Source organism: Lutra lutra, chromosome 2 (genome assembly GCF_902655055.1).
Source record: "Lutra lutra chromosome 2, mLutLut1.2, whole genome shotgun sequence".
NCBI lineage: Eukaryota > Metazoa > Chordata > Mammalia > Carnivora > Mustelidae > Lutra > Lutra lutra.
Window position 1 is genome coordinate 160,798,574 of NC_062279.1, and position 18,708 is coordinate 160,817,281.

The following is an 18,708-nucleotide window of genomic DNA, read 5'->3' on the forward strand; positions in this document are numbered from 1 at the left end:
GAAAGTTACCTCATCACCAATATTGGGAACAAATCCAGAAAGGGAGAGAAACAAATGAGGTCAAATGGATATTATGGTTTCCCCACCGTTGCCTCTTATAAACCAAGTTAGCGTTAGTTCACAGGTACCATGTTTGTCTCCCTCTGTGCCCTAGTAAACTAACAACAGCACTGTAGCTTCTGTGTGCTTCCCACATGCCAAGCACCACCCAAAGCTTTTCACATGTTTCATATTACAGATCAGAAAACCAAAGGTGAGAGTAACTTGGGGAGCTGGTGGTGCAATACCGCACCTTTCACCATCATGCTATTCTTAAATTTCCTTTTAGAAATTCTACGTAGATAGGCTTCAATTTGCAGAGGTCAAAACTTGAAAGTAATGTAGAATTCTTATGCAAACCTTCCTAGGAAGGTATAAATGTTTCAGAGATTCTTTTCTTCCTGGTGCAAATAAAAGAATCTAAAGCCCAAATTATACTCACTAGTAAAAACGATGACCATATTAATAACCACTGTGTTGTTGAATTCATCATCACAAGTGAACTTTCTCTCTCCCCTTGATTTCATAAACACTGCATAGTAAGTCTGGAATAGATACCTACAGACATCTTTGAAAACAGTATTTCATCAACTGAACGTTTGGCTATTTGAAGAAAAAAAATACCTTGCTTTAAATTCCTCACCGTTATAAGTGTTTTTAAGGCTTATTGGAAACATAGTTCATGCCTGTTATTGCGAGTTCAAATGACCACCACAAAGTCCTCTTCTGTAATGAAAGACTTTTTCAGGATCCAAAAACTCTCAAAGAAAACAATTATTTCTTTTCATAACTCTTCCGAGTCTGCTCAAAGACCAGAAACTACAGGGAATTTGATTAGGCTCAGAAATAGATCTGAGAGTAATAGTACAGGAAGATAACTGAGCTAGGATAATCAGTACTTCAGCTTAGATTCCTAATCAAATAATTCTTTGATTTTCATGATTTTGTTTAATCTAGAATACCCCTTTCCAATACATATCATAAACTTTGACTTCATGTTTGCATAAAAACATGAACAGAGTATGTGTATTTGTGTTGTGTCTTATTGACTGGAATTAATTTCACTGTCAAATAAGGATTTTAAAGTTTTCTCAAATACTCAAGGTTCATCGTTTTTTCTACTCTGGCTACAGAAAATTCCATGACAATTCCTCTTCAGACTCAGAAGATCTCTTTAAAAGGCTGGCTAACCTCTAACTCAGGCAAAACCTCACCTGCATTTTCAACAAGACTGTCTTCTACCTATGTCTGTAGGTCAGTCCCTTATCTGTGTTACTCCAATCCTTCTGTCTGCATTCCAGTCCTCACACTCTATATCACAAAGTGCCTCAGAGACCAATACAGTTAGTTGGACTGTGTGATGATGAATTTTATGTGTCAACCTGGTGGGCCCATGGGGCCCAGATATTTGGCCAAACATTATTCTGGATGGTTCTGTGAAGGTGTTTCCTGGAGAAGATTAATAGTTAAATTGGTGACTCTGAGTAAAACAGATTACCTTCCATAATGTTGATGGGCCTCACCCACTCAGAAGGCTTCTAGAAGAAAGACAGATCTCCCTTGAGCAAGAATTCTGCCCACAGATGGGCTTCAAAATCAAGTGGCTGCTCCTCCTGGGTCTTCAGCCTGCTGGTCTGCCCTGTGGATTTTGGATTTACCAGGCCACTACAATTGCATGAACCACGTAAAATCAATCTAATTCCGTCCCACCCACCCATCTCCCACAGCCAACACACACCTACATGGTCCTTGTGGTATGGCCTCATAGACCCTCCCTTCCAGTGGTAGAATCAACTTCACTACTCCCCGAATCTGGGATGACCTTGTGACTTTCTCTGACCAAATGAATAAGACAGAAGTAATGTTTCACAAGTTGCAGGCAAAAGGCCTCAAGAAACCTTGCTGCTTCTTCTGTCTTGCTTTTCTTGGGAATCTTGCAGTCACTGCTATGTGAAAGAGCATGGGCTAGCCTGCTGGGTGATGGCTACATGATACATGGCTCAGTCTGCCCCCTACCCCAGCCAACAGCCAGCCATCTGCCAGATACAACAGTCAGACCAAATGAACCTAGCCAAATCCAGCAGAAGAACCACCCAACTGATCTCAGCCCATATTCCCCACCCATATAATTATGTGCTTATAAATGGTTGCTGTTTTAAGCCACAAAGTTTTGTGTGGCTTGGTATCCTGCAAAAGTCTAAGTATGATAAGTACTGTTGCCCTTTACACAGATAAAGAATTCAAGAACAACGTAATCTGGATGAGGAATTCTGTCTTTGTCATACTGTGCTTGAAATATCAATGGGACCATCAAGGAGCCAGTTGGTTAAACAGTTCTGGAACTCAGGAAGGAGGTCTTGCCTGGAAACACAAATCTGAAAGACAGGCATGTCTCTAATTTCCATGCATGGGTAGATTGCCATGGGAGAGCAAGAGTCAAGTGAAATGAGATCCAGGTTCGGACCCCAGAAACACCACAACTAAAGTCAGGAAAGATAAGAGAGTCCATAAGGGAGGGGAGAAAACACAATGAAAGACAGGAAGATGCAATAGACATCAGAGGAATTTCTCGACAGAGTCAAAGTCACACAAATGTCTAAAAAATTCATATATAAATGAAAAGGAATCCCAGCATTTGAGAATTACAAAGTCATAGCTAGAAGAGAGCTTCAGCAAAGTAGTGAAGGCTAAACCATTATTAGAGGTCATTAAAAAGTGAACAGGAGGCAGGCAATTTGGAAACAATGATTGTCTACAAGTCTTTTGCCGAGCGTGGCAATAGGTCCCCTGCTCTGCAACACTATGTGCCCCTTCACTCCAAGAATCTGTGAGCTACTGAGAGAAACCAACCTCACAGTCATGTAGATTTGTGTCATTAAAAGGGATGGTCCTCAACAAGAGCTGGGCCTTTCACGCCATTCAACAAAGGTGACAGGGCACCTCTAAAGGGAAGTGAAAGGTTGATGGAGAAATTTTTCAAGATGGGAGAGATTTGGGTACATTTATTCCTAAGTGGAGTCACAAAGGCATAACTAATGGCTCAACGTCCTAAAGAGAATGGGAGGGAACGATATCCACAGGTACAAGGGAAGCTGGAGCTGAACAGATGGAGATTTCCAGATATGAGACCAAAAGTTGACAGAACTTATATTGCATAATCATGAATCCTCACCTGGGAAGGGAGCCAGTGGTGGGAAGGGGAGTTGTTGACAGTGGGCAGTGTCTGGAATTATAGATATGGACAGGGAGTGAACTTGATGACCCAAACAAGGCTTATTAAATAGCACGGAGGTTGGGGACAATAAAATTACAACAGCATTCTTTAGCATGACTGGGTTTTTCCAAGAGCAAGTCAACAGCTTGTAAGCAGAAGCAAACAAAACAGTTAGTTGGACTGATCCAAGACTGAGATTTTGTGGGCAGATATAGAAGGGCAAGAGATTAAGGGCTTTGAGGTTTTGGCAAGAGAGTGATTAAAGTGACATATCATGGGCTCTGGAATGGCTATAAAAGGAGTGGGGAGATAGTATGGTTGATGAACTGCGAGAAAAGGAGAGTAGTACGGGGACAGAGATCTTGGAAATAAATGGGTGAGGAAGCAGGAAGGCTAAGAGGCTATAGTCATATATAATTACCTCACAATTTAAGGTTCCAGAAGCAGAACCATTCCAAAGGATAAGGCCAGGGTATGGGTAATGCGATTGGGCTGTCAGAAGAGTGGAGGCCGAAAGATTGCCACTCTGAAACTAAGCTATTGGGTACATTCTCCACGTACCTATCCAGAAGATCATTGGGTGGTGGCCATTGGGGTAGAGAAGAGACAGAGCCAGGTCCTGGGCTCTGAAGGACACAGGGAAGTGACAGGAAGATGACAAGATGGTAAGGAAGAAGGGCCTGATACAGTCTATGGGAATTTCACTGGAGGCTACAGGGATCATAGAATTTAGAGGGGTAGTGCCAAAGTAATGTCCTGGAAGTGACAATGACCCCAGTTCCTCTGGGCCTAAGGAGTGTAGACAAATGAACAGCCACTTCCCCCTCCCCAAAATGCACTTTCTTAGAAAGGAATGAAATTTCAGTAACGACAAGATTTGGGGAAAGGGGGTTTATATTGCCAATGGACCAAGGGTTGTAAAGCACTACTGAAAAATCTGCAAGGAGGTCAACTGAGAAAGGAATTGGGGAAAGCTAGAGAGAAATGAGAATGACCTTCATTGTGGAATTTAATCATTATGGCTCTTGTATAAGAGTTTTTCTTTTCATGAATACCTCTAAGATTTGTTGTGTCTGGGTCCAGACCAGACCAACAATAATGACACATTAGTATATAGTCAACATTCCTCTTCCCTTGGAATTATCTCCAGAATGACAAGACATACTGCTTAGAGTCCAGGCTTATTCCTTGTTTTGAAGTTTAAGTAATTCAGTGAGTAGAACAAGAAAGATTTTTCTCTCTGTAGATCTCAACAGAACAGAAGGAAGTAGGTATTTGCAGAGATAGACCCTGGAAAAAGAGAAAAAACATTCATCTGATAACCAGAGTTAAACTCTTGACATAAACTATTTGCTTGGGTCACCTAACACACATTTTGTTCTAGCAACCCAAAGAACTTGCAAAATCTGAAGACAAAAGAAGGTCATCATTGTAGTATGACCTCCTGACTGATAATGGTCATTAAATAAGGTTTAGTTTGAAGTTTTCAAATGGACGAATACTGTACTATGAGAATTCATTTTATAAGAACCTCCACCTAGGACCCTGACAAGTAACTCCGGAAGAGTTGGTGCTTCTTTTCTGAGAAGTAATTAACACAAAAGTCTAAAATGTTTATGCCCTTTAACCCGGCAGTTCTACTATTCAGTATTATCCTAAAGAAACAATCATAGATACGCACCAAGTTCAGTCATAACTGTCAACAACCTAAACACCCAATATTTAGGAGGATGGTTAAATAAAAGGTCCTAAAATCACACAGTGGAATACTACAGAGCCATTAAAAGAGATACAAAGGCATATGAAATACGGTATGGCCGTTGGTCATGATTTATGGGCTAAAATCAGGTTATAAGAATACTTAATATGATACCAATCAAAATGAAATACGAAGGCCAAGAACAAAGTATGGAAGTTTATATGTTAAAATATTACCTGTGATTATCTTTAGGTATTTGCATTATGTATGGATTTGATTTTCCCCTCTTTTCTTTACTTTCCTAAGAAAAATTTCCAAATCAAAATGTATCATATCTATAATAAGAAAAAAATTATTAATATGCTTTTATCAGTTTTATGGCAGTTGACATTCAAAACCAGTGCCCTAGAAAACCAAGTTTACATATATATATTTTTTAGGTAGTAAAATATAAAGGAGGAAAGTGTTCCCTATATTTGACAATGCAGAACAAGAGGTATCAGTCCTAATTTTGAGACAAAAACTCCCTTATTTGCAAATATCCTTTTTGGTTGGTACTTAAAGGAACATTCTTGCCCCCTCTGTGGTCTGGCAATTTTTTAATTAGGGGCCAATATCTTTAAATTCTCATAATGAGTCAAAGTTTATTATTGCTCTATTCAAATGATCAATAAAGATTTTAGTTAGCACCTATTTCATGCCCAACAAATGTATTTAACATTGTGGGTGGTGCAAATGTTATTTAAAAAAAAAAAACTGTGGCATTTATAAATCGACTAAGAAAGAAGTTGTAGCTATTTATATATAATGTAGGCATAAAAGGGCTAGTAACAACCAGCATTCCAGGAATGCATACCATTTGAGAAGACTTTTAATTACTGTATATTCCCAAATATATGAGGCATTTTCCTGAAATTCTCCAGAAAAGAGGGACATTCGAATATTTCCAAAGGCTCTCATATTATAGGACATTCTCTAATTACTTTATTTAAACAACTAAGTAATGCTTGGGAAGGATTCATTAGCCTGAAATGACCTCAGTCAGTGCTTGTTTGGGACACTCTGAGAGGTCGCTTGACAGAATCCATTACAGAGGAGGCAGATTTAATATAGATTTAATCCTGGGTCCTGGAGTGAGGCCCCACAATGTAAATGTTTAATATCGTTGCAAGAAATCATTTTAAAAATAATTACTTAAGTGAGAATAATTTGTATTTATTTAATATTTACTTTATTTCTGGGTCTGTTTTCCATGCTACTAAAATACAAAAATGGTTTCCCTTTCCAAAAAGCAAACTCTCTTTCCATCATAATGGTAATGACGAAGACAGCATTTTACAGTTGACAAACACTCCCCAAAACATCATCAGACTTGACTATCCTAGTACAGTAAAGGAATGGATACGGCCAGAACTTCGGGAAAATGAACCAGTATTCATTTTAACGCATGCAAACAAGGAATCAGCCCATTGTTCTTTAGCAAACTTGTTCTTTAAGACTAGGTTAATTGGGGGAAATACTTTTGTTATTATTATTTAATGCAACTGTTACTAACAGGATCAAAAAAAATCCACTAGCAATGGAGTCCTACTTCCTAAAATAACAATCCTTTGATAAACATTGTAAAGATGATTCCATTCCCTTTTACAGGTTTTTTGGCTCTTTTCACAAAGCTATGTAACCCTTTTAGTCTGACATCTCACAAAGAAAGAAGTAAAGGATTTCATTAGCACAACTGCACAGGCCCGAAGTGTGTCCCCAACTTCAGATGTTATTTTACTCTCTAGGTTGGGTGACTAATTTTAACCCAGAAAAAGTTTAGTAGTCTATTAAAAGTGCAGGAAGACCCAAAATAAACTTTTATGTTGGACTTAACTCATTAAACTGTACTCTTGACATTGTCAACAGAGCGGATTTTAAACAATGCAAAGATCTTAACTTTCCAACTAAGTTTAAAGTCTTGCTTGCTTGCTTGTGACAGGGAGACAGAGCAGAGAGCTGGTCTTCTACCTAGATTACTCGCAGAATCCAAACTCTGCCAGCTCCTTCCTTTGCTGAGTATGAGAGAGGGAGGGGGCCTGCTGGAGGGAGATTCACTCTTTGAATTCCCTACTTGTAAATTTCCAAGGTTGACATGTGAGTTAGGACAGACCACATTCCCTCACCTGTTCTTTCTATAACATTCTTTATTTTTGCCTCCTAACACTTCACACAGTTTAAAGGGGATAAGGATGGATGGCTAAACAGACAGACAGTAGGTAATGGATACATTGATGATACCTGTATATATATGGACACAGAGACAAAGAGACTTTTATAATATTTTATTTATATATATGTGTGTGTGTATATATATATAATATATCATATATGTCATGTGATCTATGTGTCTCCTACTAAATTAAAACTCCTTGAGGACAGCAATAAGCACCTTGTAGGCACAAAATAAATATTGAATGAAAAAGCAATTTTTAAAAAATGGACAACCCTTAACAACTACTCCTTGGCAAATTCTTCTATGTTTTCCTTCTGCCAGAAATGCCCCCTCTGCCCCATACTCATCCTTCTACTCACCAGCCCAAATTCTCTCCATTTATCCAAGCCCAAATCAAATGCCACTGCCTTCTTAAAACCTTCTGTGATTCTTCCCATCAAAAGTAAAAGGTAAACTCCTCCTCCAAATGACCATAGCACTATTCTCTACTCTTTTCTTTTTATTTTAAAATTTGTTTATTTACTTGAGAGAGAGAGATCGGGAGAGAGAGAGAGAATCCCAAGCAGGGATTCCGATGCAGGGCTCGATCTCAGGATCCTAGGATCATGACCTGAGCAGAAACCAAGAGCGAGATGCTTAAGTGGCTGTGGCCCCCAGGCACCCCACCAGTCTCTGCTCCTTTCTTGTAGCACTACACATTTTCTAAGCTTCTCTGCACATAGGTGGTGCTCTGCCTGTAACCCACAGCCATGCCTAAGGAAACGTGTTTTAACCCTCTTTGATTCTCCTCTGTCATCCATTGGTTCATCTACCCAAACGCAGCCTAGCTCGATGGTTAAAATCGGGGCTTGGAAGCCAGATGCATTAAATCCAAATCCTGGCTGGACCACTTCCTAGCTGTGTGGTCTCTGTGCTTCAGCTGCCTCGATGGTAACAGATCATATGTAATCCAAGTAAGAGCACCCACCCCCCCACACAGGGTTATTTTGATGACGAAATGAGTCAGTGCACATCAAGCACTTTGCAAGGTTTCTGCAAGGTTCTGGTAGTGTTCGATACGTGGGTTCTATTATAACTTACTCCAAGTAATGTATTAAGAATCTACTATGTGCCAGACACTCCGCCAGGCTGTCACATCGGTCGGTACTCTATAAATATTTGAGGACTGACTGATAAGACCTAACACTGAGTCAGCCCTGCATTAGTCAATCACATCCCTGGATCTTTGCTAACATTCTAGGAGACGGATATCGTGATTCCTCTTTTCATGCGGGAGCAAATGGGGTCCCTTCTGCTCTGAACTGTGCAAGCACATATTAACGGGGGAAAAGTCTCCATAGTGTTCACCTCACAAGCCCTCCAACTTCTAGAGATTTTTTTTTCCATCCCCTCCTGCAGCTCCCTCGACTTCACACGATGCATCCATCTATTTTAGCATCTGTTCAGCCTGACTCCTGTCATTAGATACATTCTCGTGTGTTTATAATGCGCCACTGATTTGTTTCAGACTGAGTCGTGGGATCTAAAAATAAAGTGATGTGGAACATATTTCGTTGCATATTAACTTTAAAGAAATAGATTAATCTTAGAAATAATCAAAAACGAATGATCCCCTCAGCTTGTAGCAGTTACCCAAAAAATTAAAAATAAGATCAAAACCCTCAGATGCCCACTTTTCCTCCTTTCTCCTTTCTGAATTTATTAATTGAAGTATATACTTCATAACTTTTTTCATTTTAAAAATTAAGAGGTCCAGTGAGCCCTTGGTAAACCAATCATGCTCTTCCCTGGAGATGCTTAAATGAAGGCAGGATTCATTTATCCTCCGAGTCAAATCCCTATTTTCATAAAAATGGCATGGCCTTGCCCTCATCAGCTTGAGATGGAACAAAGAACCATAAATAATGTGACACATATAATGGTATAAAACTGTTTTCTGAAAACTCAGCCATTTAGCCAACCCATCTGTTCTGTCTACTACAGGCTAGGCACAAGGAGGGCCCCAGAGCCCAGGCAGGTACAGTGCCTTCCTGCACAGAGCTTCCTGGGTAGCGTGGGTGGGGAGCATACACACGAACCAGGACAACACACTGCAGAAAGGGTAGAAGAAGGAGGACTGGCAGTGCAAAGAGAAATTAATTCTCACCCAAGTAAAAATAGGACTCCGTCTATTTGATAAATCATTTCAAACGTTTCCCCCTTCAACATACACTCACACATACACCCATGCAAACTAGTTGCTTCTTTTGTTTCTTTGGAACCTGAAAACACTGTCAATCATCAGCCCTTGGGTGTTTATCTCAAGCCCTCAAGGAGGTTTAGTGACATCGTTTTATTTGATTGCATGTGTTCCTCTATAGCTAAGAAGGGGTTACATATGCAAATATATATACATTCTGATTGCAGCACTAAATAATGAGGAAAACTGCAGTTTATAAAATGCAGTCATTCCACGCTACATTTCATTTTGGAAGAGGGAGGGCTACAGTCGACTGTGAACAATTACCAAATTGTCAATGGAATTCAATAAATGTTGTTTAAAAAAACTAATTATTTGTTACAATAACCAGCTACTATTGCCACTTTGTATTTGGAGGTTTGTAAACTACTTCCATTTGAAATGTAATTGATTCCATTTTTATCATTTGTTCAAGTTTATGTGGTTGTTCTCATCCTAAGAGATGATAACATCTATTTTCAGCAAATTATACATTATAATTCCTCATTCAAAAGCCGTAACAGAAAACAAAATGCTAATTCATGCTGTAAACGAAACTACAGAATCATAATCACTCATTGTTAACATTAGGGACTAAACTGCTACTGGAAATAATAAATTGGAGCAAAATGTGGTAGGGGTTGTTGGTGAGAGTTTTCTCTCTTTTTCTTTGTGTCTCTTTTTCCTGTTTTGTTTTGTTGTTACACAACTAACACACTTTCTGATATGCTTTCAGGCAAGACATTACATGGATATTTTGTATTCTCCCAGATATAAGCCCAACGCTCACTTTCCCCCCTGAGCTATTACCTGAAGTTGGATCCTTCACATGAAGGAAGGAGATCGTGCTCACAAAGAAATCAGAAGTGCACGCAAAAGAGGGGATGCATGTTAGAACTGCACACCTGCTTTTCTCCATTTCGCTGAGCTTCCAAACCTATGCTTCCCTTTATTTCAGCAATCACCAACCACCTGTCTTCTTTCCCTGACCTCCCCCCCCATGCCTCTCCTGTATGAGGATCCCTCTGCAACACTCCTTCCCCCGTGTCAAGCTTCCCCTCTGCATCAGGGACTACGTGAAATTTCAAAACAAACAGAAATCCAGTAACTGTAACAAATCAGGTCAATTCTTATTAAGAAAAAAAATAAGAGGGGAGGGGGCTTCTGTTACCATATTCCAGACACTCTGTTTTCCTTAAATAGCTATGCTCAAGTGAAAAGACAGTAGCATCACCTAATGGCATTTCTCCTTTCCTTAAAAAAAAAAATCCAAAAGAAAATATCTAAATATAATTATTAAATCAAAAATGTGAATTCTTTGAATGGACCAAAAAGTCACACTGCCTTCTAGAGTAAATCACTTTTCTGCTGCCCTTTTATTTAATGCCGTCTGCTGTCCACATTTACCTCTTCACTGGCAAAGTGTGATCATTGATTTCCTATGGTCTCTCTGGAAGGAAGTTCTGCTTCCTTGATGATGACTACAAAGGGTAGGTGACCCCATTCTCATTCCAATGCAAACCCTGCACTTTTACATTTCCACTAGGGCCAAAGGAATGTGAAAACAGCAAGAAACCCTGTCTTCTTCCGAGAGCTGTCTTGCTGTAACTACTGACATTTAATGTTTTCCCTCCCCTTTCCACGACTATATTTTGGAAGATCACAATATCAGGGATGAACCAGTAAGAGGCATTAGTTCATGATGGACATAAATGTTAGATGGGTGATTCAATGCAAAAGACACCTATTATAACACAGCCATGCTGAAAAAGTTCAGGACTAAAGGGCAAACATAACTAAATACAGGACAAACCTAACATGGTGTGGGTTTGCTTACAAATGAGAGTAAGTCTATTCCAAAAAATATATGTATTTAATAACACACATACACATACATATACATACACATATAGGGCCGGGTTTTGATGCATCTGAGTAATTATTTATAAAATTATCCTATTCATGAATGTTAAAATTACATTTTTTCTATAGGGTGTTATTTTACCGATATTCACATACATTTGTAATGGGCCCTTTACTAAGTCATAATTACTTGAGGTTGGGAGCTGGCAACCTAAAGACCCTGTCTATCTCTAAAACTGGATTGAGGGGCACCTGAATGGCTCAGTCGGTTAAGTATCTGCCTTCAGCTCAGGTCATGATCCTGGAGTCCCAGGATCAAGTCCCTCATGGGACTCCCTGCTCAGCAGGGAGTCTGCTTTTCCCTCTGACTCTCCCCTCCATCTTATGCTCCCTCTCTCATTCTCTTTCTTTCAAATAAATAAATAAATTCTTTAAAAATAAAATAAAACTGGATCAACCACTCATTCAAACCAAAAAGAATGGCAATCTCAAACATTAAGTCCATCACCAAGAAAAAATAAGAAATCGGGTAGTTATGGTTGATTTTGCTGAACCGGATGACTTCACCTCATTTACCAAAGAGAATTTTATCTGGTTATGTTAATAACCAGGAAACAAAATGGGCAAACCTGGGCACACAAAGGAGATCTTCACTGTGTCATGAAACTGGCAAATGAAGGACACCATCACACACTTGCTGGAACGGTACATGTGGCCGCGCGATGTTTTTATACTGCACTGGAGAGGAAGAAGTGTCGAAAGTAAGAATTAGCTGGCGCTATAGGCTCTGAAACCAGACTGCCTGGGGGATATCCCAGTTTTGCCCCTACTTAGCACTGATATCTTAGACAAAATATTTAACTCTCTGAGCCTTATTTCCTTTATCTGTAAAATGGGAATAATTTTTTAAAAAAAAAGACCTAATTCATATGTTGTCTTGGAGATTAAATTAGTCAAATACATGTAAAGTGTTTGGAACAGCATTAATTAACAGTAGCTCTCGTCACTGCTGCTTGGTTCCTAAGTTTTAGGTTAACAGAATTTTACAAAGAAAAGCAAACAATATTTCCAAGCTGGTGCCTTAGGAAAGCTAGACTTATTGGAAGAACCACAAGGAATGGACGATATTACAAGTCTCTTGCTTTTCTTTCTACCTAGGAGAAATCCAATGTTGGAAAACCTGGGGTAAGGTGAGCTAGATTTTAAAGTAGATTCCTAAAAAGTATTTAAGGTAAATATATAGAAATGCATGTAAAAACGATTTTACAGTTCATCTGTACATCTTCAAGGAAATAAAAATGCTTAAAATGTATAGAAATCCAGTTTATATTTTCTTGAACTTTAAGATACTGCTTTTCTAACAGTCTTGTAAATGCAGGACATTCCTAAGTTTTGGCTCCTCTCTGTGGATCCAAACATTGTTACTATTTTAAAAATTATGAAATATCCAGAGAAGAGGGGGGAAAAAATACTGAGTTCTTTATAGTACTTGGACTGGATGGAGAAGTGTTCCTCAGTGGGCTGCTTTCTGCTCTGGCTATCCATATTCATGGACGTTATGCCAAGCCAAAACAAAAAAAACAAAAAACAAAAAACAAAAAAAAAAAAAAAAAAAAAAACAAGAAATAGGCAGTCAGCAGAAGCTTTCAACAACTTACCCACATCCTTTAATGATTCTGCACTGAAACTTCTATCCTGCTTGAAAAGATAGAGTGCGTACAAAGAATTACAGGTACTGGCAACAAAAGCCCAGGGCTGAATTCGAAACAGTCACTGCCTACTCCAGAAAGATAGTGTGTGTCCTTAAGGATGCCATTTTACATTTCCGGTCTGTATGCCAGGGAGAGTGAGGAAGTGGCAGGGGCTGGGCTGAGTGGTGGGTAAGAAAAGTAAAAGAGCAGACTCGAGCCTGGTGGTAGTATTTTTTCACAAACTCAGGCTGAGCTATCCAGTAACCAAAGAACTGGTCAATCAGGTGAGTAAAGTCAGATGTCTGGCCTCATGGATATCCAAGCAGTGAGCTAATTGGCTCCATTTTTCACTTTCCATTCATTGATTCAATATCATACAGACCTGGCCTGCTTCGATTTGGGCTTCCAGAGTGACAACTAAATAAGGTGACCCAGGTCCAAACCAGCAAGCAGTAATGACCGCTCCACAGTCAGAGTCGTGATGGAGACAGAAAAGCTCAAAAATCTACAGGAGAGACTCGCAGGTTGAAAAGCACAACATAAAAAGACAATGCTGGGTTTTGGATGCTTGCACTACTGCCATCCCTAGGCATCAAACTGTAAATTAAAGAATGGTCTGCTGTCTGCTGCACGGAGCCAAATCAGAGACATTTCACATACACACTTTAATTGGGGTTTTCATTCTAATTGAAGAAATAAATTCCACCAAAGCAGATGCTTCCCCCCCCACACACACACACACACTCACACTATGGTATGTTTTGCACTTTGGCAAGTAGGTGCAAAATATCTGCAACATGGTCTCTTCAGATATAAGATGGGATTTCCCAGTTTTCAAATGGTAACAGATGCAGTTTCGGCTCTCATACACATTGGGCTCTCTCCAAAAAAAATCACCCCAATTCCCTCTCCCCCAGCCTTGGTGATAAAATGTCACAGGGAAAAAAAAAAAAAAACTAAACTAAAAAACCTTCCAGTCGAAGATGATTCAAGGCTGGGTTGAGGGTTTTGTTTGGGGGTTTAGTAATGAACCAATGCCCCAGTTGTTTCCAAATTTCTCGATTTCTATACAAAGAACCCCCACCCTCATTATTTTTTCACTGGCTTGTTTATAACCAGAGGTGTCATAATCATGTTTCTTGTGAAAATGAAAGCAAATCAAAATGCCTTGTGATTCCAGGAAAAGAGGTTCTTAGGGAGACATGCCTGCCTGCTATTGATGTTGTAAAAAGGCTCCTTTTACATGGTATTAGATGTTGAGAGCACATCATATTGATCTAGAAATAAAAAGCTTGATTTTTTTTTTTTAGTACAGTCAACCCTTACCTTCATAAGCACTTTATAACACTAGGAAGATGGTTTTATTTTTAATTGAGGAAGAGTAAACAAATTACATTTGAAGAGTATTGCTATTTTTAGGGAATAGAGGATTTGTAAGCTTTTTGGCAGCAATTCAGGTAAAAATCATGAATAAGTCTCACTCTTTCAAATTTGGCCCAGGCCTCCCCACAGCAGCCCTGCCTGAGTCCAAGATGAGTTTTAGTGTTGCCTTTGTTTTATCCTTTTTCAGCGGAGGAAGAGTTGGGAGCAGGTTTCTCAGTTCTGTGCCTAGGCTCAACCGCTGAAAATGTGAACTGAGGAGCACTAGGAACCTAGGTCCTTATGCACATACATTCTTCAGCCCTGAAAATGGAGAGCCGGCCGCGTTGGAAACCGCAAATCCTGGCAAGACGCACTTGCCTGGCTGCGTTCACCACCAAAGATTAAAGCTTCCGTAGCACTTGAAGACACCTCAGTCTAATGACGTACATCTCTCATTTGTTTCTGTACTTTATCGTAAAGTTCATACCGTACAACTGGAAGGAGAGATCAATATTTCAAATAATCTCCCTTTCCCCACCACACAATTCCACCGCACTGAGTAGCGCGCCACCCAATACCAGCCTGAGAGCGAATCAACCTCCAAAGAGCAGCGCCAGCTGCTTTATCAGAAATTCTTTCCGATTTTCTTAGCAACACGAGTCTTCCTTTCTAGAAGAAGGATCTTGCCTTTTGGGAAAAAAAGCTTTTCCAAATCAAGTCAAACTAACTTCACCCGAGGAAACCGACAGTTTTCCTCTTTTTTTAAATGTTCCCCCTTATTCCCTACCTTCTCCGGCTCTCGGCTTCCTTTACTCTCACCCTGCCCATCTCCCCTCCCTCTCGCCCACCTCCTTCGGTTTCCAAGGAGTTTGCACGTGATTGCCAGTCCTGCAAATTCGGGCCGCGTCCCTTCGCTTTTAAACGCTCTCCAAAGACTTGTTTCCTATTTTATCCAAGATGTTACCAAAGCTCCCACCGCTGTAAAGCATTATCACCGCGAGCTTCCTTCCACCCTTCCTCTCTCTTTTCAGAGGAAAACGCAGTGCCCGAGTTTCGCGGCCTCGAGATACAGGTCGGAGGTACGCGCCTCGAAACTTATCCCAACGCATCTGACTCCGGGACTGGGAGCGCGGTGCTGCCAAGGAATCCCCGAGTCCCAAATGCCCGCCAGGCTGGCTCTGGGTGTAAGGGTCTAGGCTTTCCTACTCGTCTTGGTCCTTAAAAGCGAGCTGGGGTTGGTTTCTGACTCATCGACAATCACACGCGCGCGCGCGCGCGCACACACACACACACACACACACACACACACACACTCGCACACGGGCGCGCGTACTCCCGCTCCTGGAGAGCAGGAGTTGGCGGAGCCGGAGGGGTCGTTGGCTCTCCGCTACCGAGAGCCGGCGCAGGGAGGCACGCAGAGAGCACCGGGGCCCCGCAAGACAGGGCAGGGTGGCCTGAAGAAAGCCCCCTGCACCGGCCACGAGCAGCCAGGGAACCCCCCACCCCACTCCGAGTCGCCTAACTCCAGCCAGCCTGACCACCCCGGCAGTTCTTCAAGTTTCTACTCACAGCGGGCCTCCCCTTTCCCGGCTGCCTCGCCCCCAAACCCTCACTTCACGCGCCTGGGCCGCCCTCTTGCTCCACCCGCAGCTCCGCGCGGGGTACGCTACCCGGGGGCCGCCCAGACGCCCCCACCCACGGCGGCGGCCCGGCGGTCTGGCCGGAGCTCGCCGCCGCCTCCCGTTGCTGCTTGCCGCGGCGGCAGGAGCTTCTCCCGGGCTCCCGGGCCGCCCTTATGTATTATTCACTCGGATGGCCACGGCGCTTTCCCGGGAGCTCTCACGGAGACGCCAGGGCTTCACCCGGCAACTACTAGTTTGGGGATTTCCGTTTCTTAGAAACTAGGGGTAATGAGGGGGCGGCAGAGCGCATTTTGGGGTTGTTTTGCTTTGGGGGGGGGGGGTAGCTTTTCAGCCTGGAGCTTGGAGCTCACAGGAGCGCGCTGCGCCCCGGGCCCGGGAGGGAGCGCGCAAGAGCCGGCGAGTGCGGCGGGCAGCCCCGCGAGCGGCCGAGGGTGGCGGGCAGACTGGGAAAAAGAGACGCCGCGGCTGCAGGGTGAGCCGGGCCGAACAGATCTCTTTTCCTCGACACCCCCAACGCCCCGCCGCGCGGCTCCCCCCGCGGCCCGCGCTCCGCGGGGCCCGGGAATCCCCCGCGCCCTGGAGCCCCGACCGCCCACCGAGTTGCTGCTGCCTTTCACCATTGCTCTTCACCTCTCCTCCGGCCCCAACTTTCCCCAGCCTGGACATGCGCGTGTACGTACACACACACGCACACACACACACAGAGGCGCGCGCACACACACACACACACACACCCCTCCCCTCCCCTCCCTCGACTCCAGCTCCACTTCCCCGCGTAGTTTGGAGATGACAGATGCCTGTAGACTTTCACCAAACAAGCGGTGGGGGCAGCAGACTACAACAGTTATTTAATTAAAAGGCATTTTTCCTCTCTTTCTCGCTCTGGCTCCCAGAATAGCTTTTGCACCCCTAGACCCTGAGCACACTCCTGTCTCTCCAGGTTACCCGTGGCCGGCTAACACCCATCTCCTTCCACGCCCCCCCTTCCGGCGTCTGCCTCCAGCTTCCACGGCCCCTCCACCCCAGATTCACACCGACATGCACACCTACAGGCCGGCGGCGGGAGGCGTCGAGGGCACGATGCAGCCGGACTGCATTGCACAGTCATCAAAGTTAAGTGTGTGTGTTTGTGGGGTGCCTGTGCGCGCCAGGGGAAGCGCCGGGTCACGGGCGCCGGAGCATCCACTCCCCACCCCCCACCCCGCCTCCGCGGGGTCAAGGGACGCCTCCACTTGGGATTGCAGCCATTTTAGGGAAAGAGGTGGCTCTGGGCCCGGGGGTGGCGGGGGGTAGTGTAAGGGGAACAGTACGTCGCGGGGGACTCACAGCTCCGCAGCCCCTCGGCGCAACTGGAGGGCGGGCAGGCGCCCCGCGCACAGGGGCGCGGCGCCCGCGGCGACTTGGGGAAGGTTGCGCTCGAGTTCCCTGGTTTTGCCAGGAGTTGTTCGGGGTAACGTGCTGGCTCCTGCCTCTTTCTCGGGTTTCCGCTGGGTTAGGAGGTGGTGGCGGGGGTAGGCAGATTGGGCACGGGAGGAACGCTACCGCCCCTGGAGACTGGAGAGCTAGCTCTGGGGACTGGGGGCACCTCCTCTCGCCGGTTGGCACTGACCCAGACATTGCGACCCACTTGGCCCCCGGGCCTCCCCACCCCCTCCCAAGCCTCTGCCTCCCCGCCGAATGCCAAGTGAGCGCGCGGCAGGGGGCACAGGGCGCGACGCCGCCGGGCCCCGAGCCACCCCTTACCTGGTTGGAAGGGGTTTCCCAGGAGGAGCCGTAGTTGTAAAAGAAGGAAGAGAAGAAGGTGTCTTCCGACAGCCCGCAGCCCGCCATGCTCTGGATGCAAATAAAATGAAGAAAGAAAAAAAAAAAAAAAAGCACACACACAAAAGCAACCAAAAATTTTCAAAATCAAATTAAACCAATAAGCGAAGAAGAAATTCTCTCGAAAATAAAGAGAAGGAGGGGGAAGGGAACGGCAAAGGGAACGCAAACTCTCGGCGGTGCTCGCTCTCCGGGTGAGGAGGGATGCTCGGGCTGCCGCTGCCGCCGCCGCCGCCGCCGCCGCCGCCGCCGCCGCCGCCGCCGCCGCCGCTGCCGCCTTATCAAGACCGTACCTACAGAGGTTCGTCCTGACTTGGGCAGCCGCCGCCGCCGCCGCCTGTGCCGGCTGCGTGTGTGCGCGCGTGTGTGTGTGCGTGTGCGTGTGTGTGGTGTGTGCGCGCAGAGCGAGAGACCGCAGGGGAAGCGAGAGGGCGAGAGAATGAGCGAGCCGGGATGGAGGGCGCAGAGGCAGAGCGGGCGGGCGGGCGTGTGCGCGCGGGGGTGCGTGCGTGTGTGTGTGCGCGCGTGTGGCTGGGTGTGCGTCTGTTTGGGGAGCTCACCGGAGAGCCGGGGCCGTCACGTGGGCGCGCTGACTCCGCCGGCTGCCGGGGACAGCCTGTACTACAGCCCCGGCCACTAAATCAGCCCGCGCCGCCAGACCTTTGCGGCCCCCCCACGGCCGGCCGTGTGCGCCCCGGGACGGCAGGGGGCGCGGGTGCGGCCGCGGGCAGGTGGGCGCGAGGGGAGGAGGACAGCAGGATGCCCGCGGAGACGCACATGTCCCTCGCTACGCCCCGCACCCTCCCGGCAAGCCTTCCTCCCGCCCTCTTTGAAGATTTTTCTTTTTTCTTTTTTTTTTCTTTTTTTTTTTTTTTAATTCCTAAAATTGCTTTCCCGTGCAGAGACCCCTCTTCCAGCCATGGGGAAATTATTTTCACACAGC

General features: G+C 44.4%; 1 protein-coding gene across 1 annotated transcript in view; it reads right to left on the reverse strand.

Moving 5' to 3' along the window:
* PPARGC1A (PPARG coactivator 1 alpha) overlaps positions 1 to 18,275 on the reverse strand; it is a 654,192-nt gene extending 635,917 nt beyond the window's left edge. The window contains exon 1 of the mRNA XM_047719019.1: positions 17,688 to 18,275. The gene's annotated coding sequence lies outside the window, so the exon portion shown is untranslated. The remainder of the gene's footprint in view (positions 1 to 17,687) is intronic.
* Positions 18,276 to 18,708: the final 433 nt, after the last annotated feature.